This window comes from Rattus norvegicus, chromosome 2 (genome assembly GCF_021556685.1).
Source record: "Rattus norvegicus strain SHRSP/BbbUtx chromosome 2, alternate assembly SHRSP_T2T, whole genome shotgun sequence".
Lineage (NCBI taxonomy): Eukaryota > Metazoa > Chordata > Mammalia > Rodentia > Muridae > Rattus > Rattus norvegicus.
Genome location: NC_141535.1, coordinates 169,617,246 through 169,627,427, shown reverse-complemented (window position 1 = coordinate 169,627,427; position 10,182 = coordinate 169,617,246).

Sequence of the window (10,182 nt, the reverse complement as noted above, 5' to 3'; positions counted from 1 at the left end):
ATACGCAGCTTTTTAGGGGGAGGAAGGACAGGCACGAGGAGTCTATGACTGCCTTGTAGGGCATTCTTCAAAGTTCACCTAATAAACTCTATAGACTAGAGCAGGAACTGTGTAAAAAGCTCCCAATACTTACGAAGGAAAATGGAAACTAGAGCTCGTGGTATATTATTCAGAGTACAGGACTGAGAGTAAAGAAATCCCTCTAAACTTAGCTTCCTGTATATGGTTTTAGTTCTATGCTTTTGGAATCGGTAAGTGTAAGGACTGCTGATGTGAGATGGCTGGTGTTGTGTATAAGAGATCCTTGCTCCTCTTGAAGAAGACCAAATGTTTGCTAACAACCATCTATAACTCCAGTTCCCGTGCACCAGATGTCATTTCCTGGTTCCATGGGCACTGCATACAACACATATGGTACACAAATATATATGCTGGCAAAAAACATGCATATGCATAACATTGAAATTACCTTATGTTTTATAAAACAAAACCTCACTAGTTTTGGAAATAAGGTAGCTAGGCAGCAATGTTATTAGATTCCCACTAACGTCACTGTAGGTAATAACTTTGACTTGTGGGTTTATGATAGTAACTGTTTCCTGGCTGTTTCTCGGGAATGTGGAAGACACTTTGGACTGCTCAAACTAATTTAGTTCCCAGAGCTTTCCATTGAACCTTTCTAATTGTTGATAGTGTTGACATAAGAGAGTTGAGAACTCTACCTTTCCGGCTTACATTCATATAAAATGTCACATGTGGGCTCCTGTGCTTGAACACTCTATCTCCCAGGGTTATTTTAACAGCCCATAGGACCTGTGGGGCATATGATCTAGGTAGCATAAGTAGGTTGCTGGATGTGCTTGACTTTAAAGTTATATCTGCTCAAAGTTCTTGCCCCAAGTTCTCTGCTGCTGGACCCATAGAAATGTGAACAAGCTATATGGCAGGCTTCTGTCATCTCAGGCCATACTATTCCAGTTGTTATGGCTTCCTTGTCATTATTGACTGTACCCACTGAGGTGTAAAGCAAACACCTTCTCCCCACCCTCAAGTTACTTCTGTAAGGTACTCTGTCACATCAATGAGAAAAATAACACATTGTCCTTAGATAAATGCTTGTGTCATGAATTTTTAAAAATCAGATGTTTCACGAAGAGTTATGGGTGATTATCCATGCTCAGATTATAAATTATTTCACTTCTTCCCTCCAAACACAATTCCCCCAGCTTAGAACATTCTGCTTTAAATGACCCTAAACACTTGTTGTACATCAATTCCCTCATACTTGAAACACTCTGCTCTTGGAAGTAGGCTCCTTAAGACTCAGGAATTTCTACATTGTTATATTCCTTCCAAGAAAGAGAGGGGAGGCTTATGAGAATCAGGAAATAAACACTTCACAAATCTCAAGAAGTTCCTGAAGTTGAAAAGATAACACAGGTTCTCTCCTTGAGGTTACAGAGGCAATAAACAATCACTGGATAGAAGATCAGATTCTCAGATGCTGAGCTGCCCAGCGGAGACTCTTAAGGACTTACTGAATTGCCAGCATGTAAAGAGGAACACTTCCAGGAGGCAGCTTCTGTGACTCATTACTCAAAGTGAGGTAGACTATTCAACCTGTAACTCCCATCCATAATACTATAACTAAATCAAATCAACTCACTGGCTAACCAAGTTGCCAAGTTTGTTTGTAGACTCTTTAGTTTTGCCTCTCTTGATTTCCCATCTAGGATGAGTAGATGTTTGTTGATATGTTCTCAGGAAAGTCTCACACAATAATCCTCTTCTCTGGCAGGCAGAATTAAGACTTGCCATGTTTTTTTCTTGACCGCTTTGTCAATGTCTTTTACATTACACTCACTATTTAACTGATGAGCCTACTGTATTATGGGGAAAATCCTGGTTGAGCACCATGCCCATGAAACATGTTATTTCTTAATAATGAACCAAGGGAACTTGGATTCACACTGCTGTTTAGAATGGACTCCACTCCTTGACAAGGACAATGAAAATATCACATATCACTATTAGCTAGTTGCATATGACCCTTCTACAGTTCTTTCTGCTAGACAGTCTTTCTCTACCTTCCTGAAATTATGTAAGATCATATTTCTTATATTTCACAGCAACATCAAAAGAAGTGGTATATGTCATTTCAGAACTGATGTGTAATTTACAACTGCCCAGGGCTCAGTATTCCAGAAAGAAGTAACTGCTTCATCAGCTAGGACACTAGGAGATCACAAAGAAGTTTCTCTGATGAGCATCATGGATACAGATGTATCCAAACCACAGAAATTCAAGGGCTGTTGTTTTACCATATTATTAAGGTACTCCAACACAGTCAACACTAAACTCTGTCATCTACCGAGCTCTTTATCTATCTAAACCTAGGATTATCATGGAACGAAGGACCCAACAATCCAATCTTATAACCTTTAAATTGATTGATGTACTAATAAGGATAAATTAATAAGGGACACAGTGTCTTCACTTTAGGTCCTTTTCTGTTCATAGTCCAGCCATTTCAATGTCCATTGTTTCTTTATATCATTTTCTTCTTTGACTTTCTTCTTCCTTTCTATTTCTTCCCCATATCAATTATTCCATCTCTACTCCCTTTGGTCTTTTCAAGTAAAGAGCCCTTGTCAACAGCATCTAGCTCCATTACTGGTAGTGACTTCGAGTTTCTCTTAGAATGAGAGTGTATAAGTTGTTCTACTTATCATATACTTAGCATATCTTTTTTTCTTACATTTTAAATTTCATTGAGAGTGTGTCATGTGCATGTTTCTATGTGTGCATGTGTATATGTGTGAATGAGTGCATGTATATGCAGCACTGTGACCATGTGTAGGTCAGAGGATACCATCCCCAGAATCAGCCCCCTCTTGGGGCAGAACTCAGATCATCATAGAACTTTAGCCCTAATGCTGTTTTGCCTGCTCTGCATAGCACATCCAAAATCACCCACTAAGTATAAAGCAGGCACTTTCTCTACCCAACATGGCAAAGTCTCTCAGCCTTCCTTCTAATTCATGGATATGACTGAAGACAGGAGGAAAGAGAAGTCTCTACTAGATGAGGATATTACTTGATTTTGATGAAGAACTCACCAAATAATGGTTTTAATTAAAAATTTTATTTTGCTAGCCAAGAGCACATGGGGAAACTGGGCAATATATCACACAATATGAGCCTTGGAATGTAATTGAAGTGACATAAATAGCATGTAACCTAAAACTTCACACATCCTACTTACAGTAGGCATAATTGGATATAAACTGCTATATTTGGATGTCATAATTATGGTATGATTTTTAAAGCAGAGACAAGTAAGAACTTCCATGGCAAGAAAGTTTTGGTTGTGACTACATCCTACAAGGATGATAAAAATCACCCAAATGTGTCATGCCTTAGGAACAAGATACATGTAGTAATTAGGTTGGGATGATCAGATTTGTAAGAAGAATATTAAATCCACCTTAAGATGTACAAGGCTGTTAGAACTCAGAGCTCATTTTGGAAAGTTTAATTAAATGAGCTTAGGAGTACCTTGGAATGAGGATTAAGAGTTAAAGATTATATTTGTCCCACTCTAATGACTTAGCAAGTTAGTAATGAATGCATTCTTCTCTTTACCTCACCACAACTGTCCTGATGCTCAGAAAACTACATTCATCTAGCTAGTATAATACGATGCTTACAAAAAACCTGATTGATTTTGAAGGTGAATCACTTACTGGAAAAATATTGTAGTATTTGTAGCCTATACTTTCCAAGTGTCTGTTGGCTCTTGCATTAGGCTACTTTTGATGAACCTACCATGAATAGTGTCTTGAGGACTCTTTATGTCCATGTAACCCCAAACCTTCGGCATTTGTGAGGGTTAATATTCTCACCTTTATAGGATCTAGAATCACCCAGGGAACACATCTCTAGAAATGTCTGTAAAAATATCTAGATTGGGTTAATGTAGAGAGAAGATCTATCATAAATATTTTCAGTACTACTCCATGAGCTGGGATCCTGGAATGAATCAAAAGAAGACAAGCCTAACATCAGCACACATATCTCTGTCTCCAGGAAGTGCATGAAATGTGGCCAGCTACCACAAACTAAAAAGCACTAAGGTGTATGTATTGGAAATGTTTGGATAAAGTCTATTGTCAGGTTTCAAGCTGCTAATTGGTAAAGGGAAATGTTCTTGTATTAGAGAAGCAACTCGCTAGAGGTATGTTCAGGAAAAATACTGTGTGAACTATTGTTAGTGAGTAATCCTCCAAATATTGTTTACTCCAAAAAATTATTTGTTTTAGTGTTCAAAGATTAAGTAATGCATGTATTTCAGTAAAGGTCAGTGGGCACTTAGGAGTATTATGGGTTAAGATTTAAGCCTCAATCAAAGATTGTTTGAGAACTGAATTAAAAATACATCTACTGCCAGGTTTCCTTTTCTTGTTGAAACTGAGTCAGAGATAATGTTGGCATACGAACAGATTCTTTCAGAGCAAGCAGTTCTTTATGCTGCTTCAGCAGCCAACTGATATCTTTTGGCATGTTAACATTTGTCCTAGAATGTTCTGGAATTTTTAAATGGGTTATTGACTTGGTAAATGTATGGTATCTGGTAATTCTGAGATCTGTTGATTTGTTTTTTGTAGATTTCCTATATGGTTCATTTTCTGTATGTGATATATATATATATATATATATATATATATATATTCCATATCCATGTGTATTGGGAAGTGTACATAGGAGGGCATATGTGTGCTGTGGAGGCCAGAGATTGACATTGGATGTCTTCTTTAATCCCTTCCATATTACCTTTTGAAACAGGGTCTCCCACATGAGCTACAGCTTTTTGATTTGGCTAGTCTAACTAATCGACTAATCGGCTTATCTCAAGTATAACCCATCTCTTTCTCCCACTTACTGCAACTACAAGTGGGCTGTTGTCCTCACCCAGCATTTATGTGGGCACTGGTGATCTTAACTTCAACTCTCAGTGTCTGTCAATGTTAGCTGTTTTGTTTCTTGTCAAGTAGTATGCTCTATTTTTAAGACTATGAATTTTACCTCCAGCTGATGAGAACTCCTGATTTTCCCATAAATAGAAGGAACTGCAAACCTTTCGTGAAATATTTTTAAGAAGTTCACCTTATATCTAAGAACCATCAATGGATAAAATTAACTATATTTTCAGTGCTTTCAGCATGTACCTTATAAGGGAAATAAGTATATTTATTATTTTAGTAAGTTATGTTTATGTCTTTTAGAAACATGCTATAGCAGAAACATTTTATCTTTTTGTAATACCAGAATATATAGAATAACAGTAAATTCACAAGACATGGGAATTTCCATGGCCCCTATTTGCCAGATATTTCCACTTTCCTTGGTAAACCCAGCTAAGGCAAGTACAGATTCTCTGACTGCAATCTCAAGAATCAATATTAACTATCAGATCACATACATCATATTACATCAGATCTCCAAATACATTTAAATATATGTAGGTTACAAAGTGATAGCAAAGAATTAAAGAGGCACCAACAAAGTTCAAAATGTTTCAGAAATAAGCTGATGGAAACGTCAATGGAGTTTTATTGAAAAGATAATCAAAGCTAAGCAGTGGAGAAGATACTAGACAAGGAATTTTTTAGTGTCATAGCAGTAGAATTGAGTCTAGCTACTGAGGTGTAAAAAGAAAGAGATCTGGATGCAGAAGTAGTGGATGGATGGACTGCAGGTCTACATGAGTGAGAGGAGGAGAGACAGATGAGTGTAGAGTGATTCTCAACAAGAACAACTGAGCTGAGATCCCAGAAACACACACACACACACACACACACACACACACACACACACACAGAGAGAGAGAGAGAGAGAGAGAGAGAGAGAGAGAGAGAGAGAGAGAGAGAGAGAGGCAGACAGTCACATACACCACCACCACCACACAGTCTAGTATGATGATAGTCATCAGGAGCCATGGAACTCACGTTCTTGGGCTTTGTCTTTTTAGAAGGTTTTACAGAGGTAACCTTCATCATTGGTCTGAATATCTGATAACATCTTGACCATAGTTCCCTTGACATGATTAGCATGTCCATGTATCCCTACATCCCTAGTTCACCCTGATAAACTTGGCAAGTGGTACCCCTTCCTGCACAGAAATAAGCTGTTAAGCATAATTTTGATATATATGTGGTGCTGGGCAGATGTTTCCTTTCACATATCCAGCCAGAGGAATAGTCACCTTCTATCCTTAAAATGGAGCCAAAAGGCATTTGTAAAATAGAGTGTCTTAGGGTTAGGCCCAGTCTGAAACAAACAGTTGTATGTAATGTGGAACAACTTAGTACAGGACATGTTCTAGCCTGTCTGATAAAAGGACTGAGGTAGCAAGAGGTGCACTGTACCAGCAAAATCTCTGGGGATGAGAACAATAATGTCTCATAAGAACTTAGGTGATTTACTGACTAATATTAGATACAATGTGAGTTTATCAGAACAACAGGGAGAGGTGGTCTTCAAAGAGGGAGAGTGCCCTCTGCATCTGGGATCTAATTTCTGAATTACCACAGAAGTCTAATCTTTTCTTCTTGCTTTTGAATCTGCATTCCCAATGAAATCCCTTTAATATGAACAAAATCTACAACGAGAATATTTAGTTTGGGTACCCTAGGATAGGAGCTTTATTAAATGTCTCTTTAAAGCCTCAATTAGGATAGCAAGATGGCTTAACAGCAAAGACATTTGAAGCCAAGCCTATGAACTAGACACTTAGTGGCCACAGTAGACCCTGATACAGGCAGATGATCTTCATTCTCCTTCCTGTCTTCCATTGCAAACTCTGCAGTCTCATCCCCAGCCCTGGTTGCAGCTGCCTCTCCTCTCTCCCTTCCATTCCCTGGGCACCATGCTCAATCTTGTTATGGACCCAGTTTTCCTCCTTCCTGTAGACTCTCTCAACCTCCCTTCTGATCCATACCCATTCCTTTATGTCATCCCTCCAGACCTAGAAACACTTCCTAGCCTAGACCTTCAATGGACACATCTGGCAGGGAATTAGGTAAGTAAATCTCATTATCCTTTCTTTCTTCCACGATCATATCTCCATTTTTACCCTCAGCCTGACACCATCATCTTTATAAGTGCCCCCCTCACCTCAACTCCATTCAGTGGACAGTTCAGCTCTTAGTAAAGACACATGGTTCTCCTAGCTCTTTCAACTCTATCTTTCCAGATTATTCTTTGTCTTACTGCAACCTATTTGCCAGATCCCATCTTTCCACAATACTACTTACTACCTGAGAAGCCTGCCTCTCTTTGTGGACAGGATTCCCATCCTGAAGCCCCTCTCCACCTTTTCTCCTATCCCAAATCTCTTCCTTCGAGCTACCCACCGAACTGCAGAAGCTTGTTCTACCAGGTAACCTTTATTTCAAATTATACAACATTTATTTGGTTTTATTCATGCTTGACAATAGTCAGTGATGAACCAGCCTGCCTTTCTTAGGTTTGAAAGCCATTTTATAGCCATGACACACTAAACTTATTCCTGTTTATAATTAAATCTCTGTTTCTCAAGGATGAGGTTATGCTCCACCTATATATTTCACTATGAGTAGTTTTGTGATGTCTGTTCCAGGAAATAGTTACTATGCTTTTGTTTCAAAAGGTTATTGTGACTACTTATTGTTATGACTACCTGTTGTTATGAATACTTTTTTACTATCTTGCAATCATGTCTTTGTTTCAAAAAGATGTTACAACCAAGTTATTGTGGTTATGTTCTCCTTCTGTAACCCTGCCAATCTGCTTGTCAAATCCATCATTTGGAAAAGCCCCACCCCTGAGCTATGGAAACCATATCTTCTCCAAGTTTAGGTCTGATCTATTGTACCCTGCCTTATTGGGAGGCACTCCATGTATATGCATGAAAATATGTGCTTTAATTAAGTTGGCCAGAATGATTTGGGTCAGTGGTCTTTCTCTTCACATCTTTGGATTTAACAATCAGAATTTCCTGCGTTTCTTTGTTGTTGGTTTGTTTGCTTTTATTTGTTTTGTTATGGTTGTTTGTTTTTCCTTGTTTAAAATACTGAAAAATTACTAATGGAAGAAATAAGATTTAAAAGCAGCCCTGAAGGAAGCACTATAACACATATGTGTTTATCTTAGAATGACAAAGTTGCATTTTATTTCAGGATCTCGGTGGTGGTTTTAGTGAGAAATATCCCTCATGCTTCAGACATTGAGCACTTGATGATGCTGTTTGAAGAGGTGTAGGTAACACAATCTTACTGGATGAATTGGGGAGAGCATTGAGAATAAGAATTGTAAACATTGCCTCCTTTACTACCTAATTATGGTTTAAGAAATGATCTCCCAGCTTCTGCCTCTGGCAGCTGTGTTATTGTCCCTGCCATTGTTGAATACTAAGCCTCTGGATCCATATACCAAAGATACTTTTTTCAGTTATGGGGTTTATTACAGCAGCAGAAAAATATCAAAATACCTTATTCCCGTTCATTTTCAATAAGTCAATGAAGCAAACAAGTGACAACCAGAATTCTTTAATGTGCCCATACTAGGAATATAATCAGAGATCCAATGACACTTCTGAGTCCATCTTTAGGGTTATGGCATGAAGTTTAAGTTTAAAAAGGAAAAGGTGTGTGGATAACTAGGCAAGCACAGGAAAGGAGTCATCTCAGTTCCAGACTCTCTGGCAAGAAGTTCTGACATCTAGGGTTTTGAGACAGGACATGGAGGTGAACCATCTGGAGGAGTTGGGATTGCCTGCAACGGGGAGGGGGACTGTAACACCACAGTCAATGTCAAGCAGTTTTCTGTACAGAGCTGTGTGAAGGAGGGCAGGGAAGTACATGGGGGTGTGGGGGAAAGAACTACATGCTGAAGGTTCTGAGACTTAACATTTGCAAGCTGTACTTTTGCAAAATGTTAGCAGATAACTGCTAATTACAACACTCTTCAAAGATACATCCATCAAAACAAAATACTTCTGTGGATGTTAACCGACAACATTTATAAAGCTTTATAATAAACACAACTATCAAGGGTAAATATTTAAAGAAAACTAGTTTTATGATTATGTACTTTTATAGCTAGATTAGTTAGGTGACCAATATCTGATAATGTTTAATTAATTATTCAGAGGCAGACTTAGAGTGCACACTGCCAGGGTTTGACTAATTGGCTAGCTTTAAGAGCACAGTCATATTCAAACATAAACCTGGAAAAGGCTAATACCACTGACTCTCGTAGTTTGGAGGACATCAAGTTGGTAAAGTGTGCTTCTAAGCTTTGCACCTCAGAAAGCTTATATCATATAATACAATTATTTGAGACCACCTCCAATGGTTGGCATCACTACAAAGAAGCCCTAGAAAGAAGTCCTTAGGACATTAGCTCAGCTTCTATTTTTGAAGCAAAATTTAGGATCTTTTATTCAGTGTCATAATAGATCTCCAAAACTTACAAAAATCAAAACATTAGAGTTCTGATTAAGAGTTCATTAAGCTAGTATTAGTAAACACAAATGAAATCAGTTTTTGATGTACAGTATACATAATAAAAAAGTACTTATTAAGTCTAGGAAAAATCAATACAAGTCAGAATTTCAAATACAAAGATTTCCAAATGGAAGGTGTTTTCATCTTACTGGATGAAAATAGTAGAAATATTAAAAGAATTCATTGTCAAGTTTACATGTTAGCGGTACAGACACAATGCATAGTTCATTCCCTGTTGTAAATATTACTAAAGAGCAGAAACCTAACCTTAAGAAGTCCTTGTTGATTTGGGTATGAGATAAAATTTCTATGTTGACACAGGTACCTTTATCTTACAAGATCAGCATTTTAAAATAAATGAACATTATTTCATTAATTTGTAAAGTATAGAATCTTAAGAGATCCAGTGACCTTCTCAAGGCTGTCTCTGGGGTGGTGGCCTGAGTTCTAGCATAATAGAAGGCAACCGGTATTATGCTTGTCTATAAAGTCCCAGTTAAGGTACATCCTCAGCCATTATCCTTGTGTTAGGCTCACTCTTTTCTGCAAGATAGCTTATCAGAAGCCTGTGTAAAATCTTTTTTTAGAAGACAAAATTTCTTTCGAGTAGCAGTTTCAATATTCCCTTCCCCTA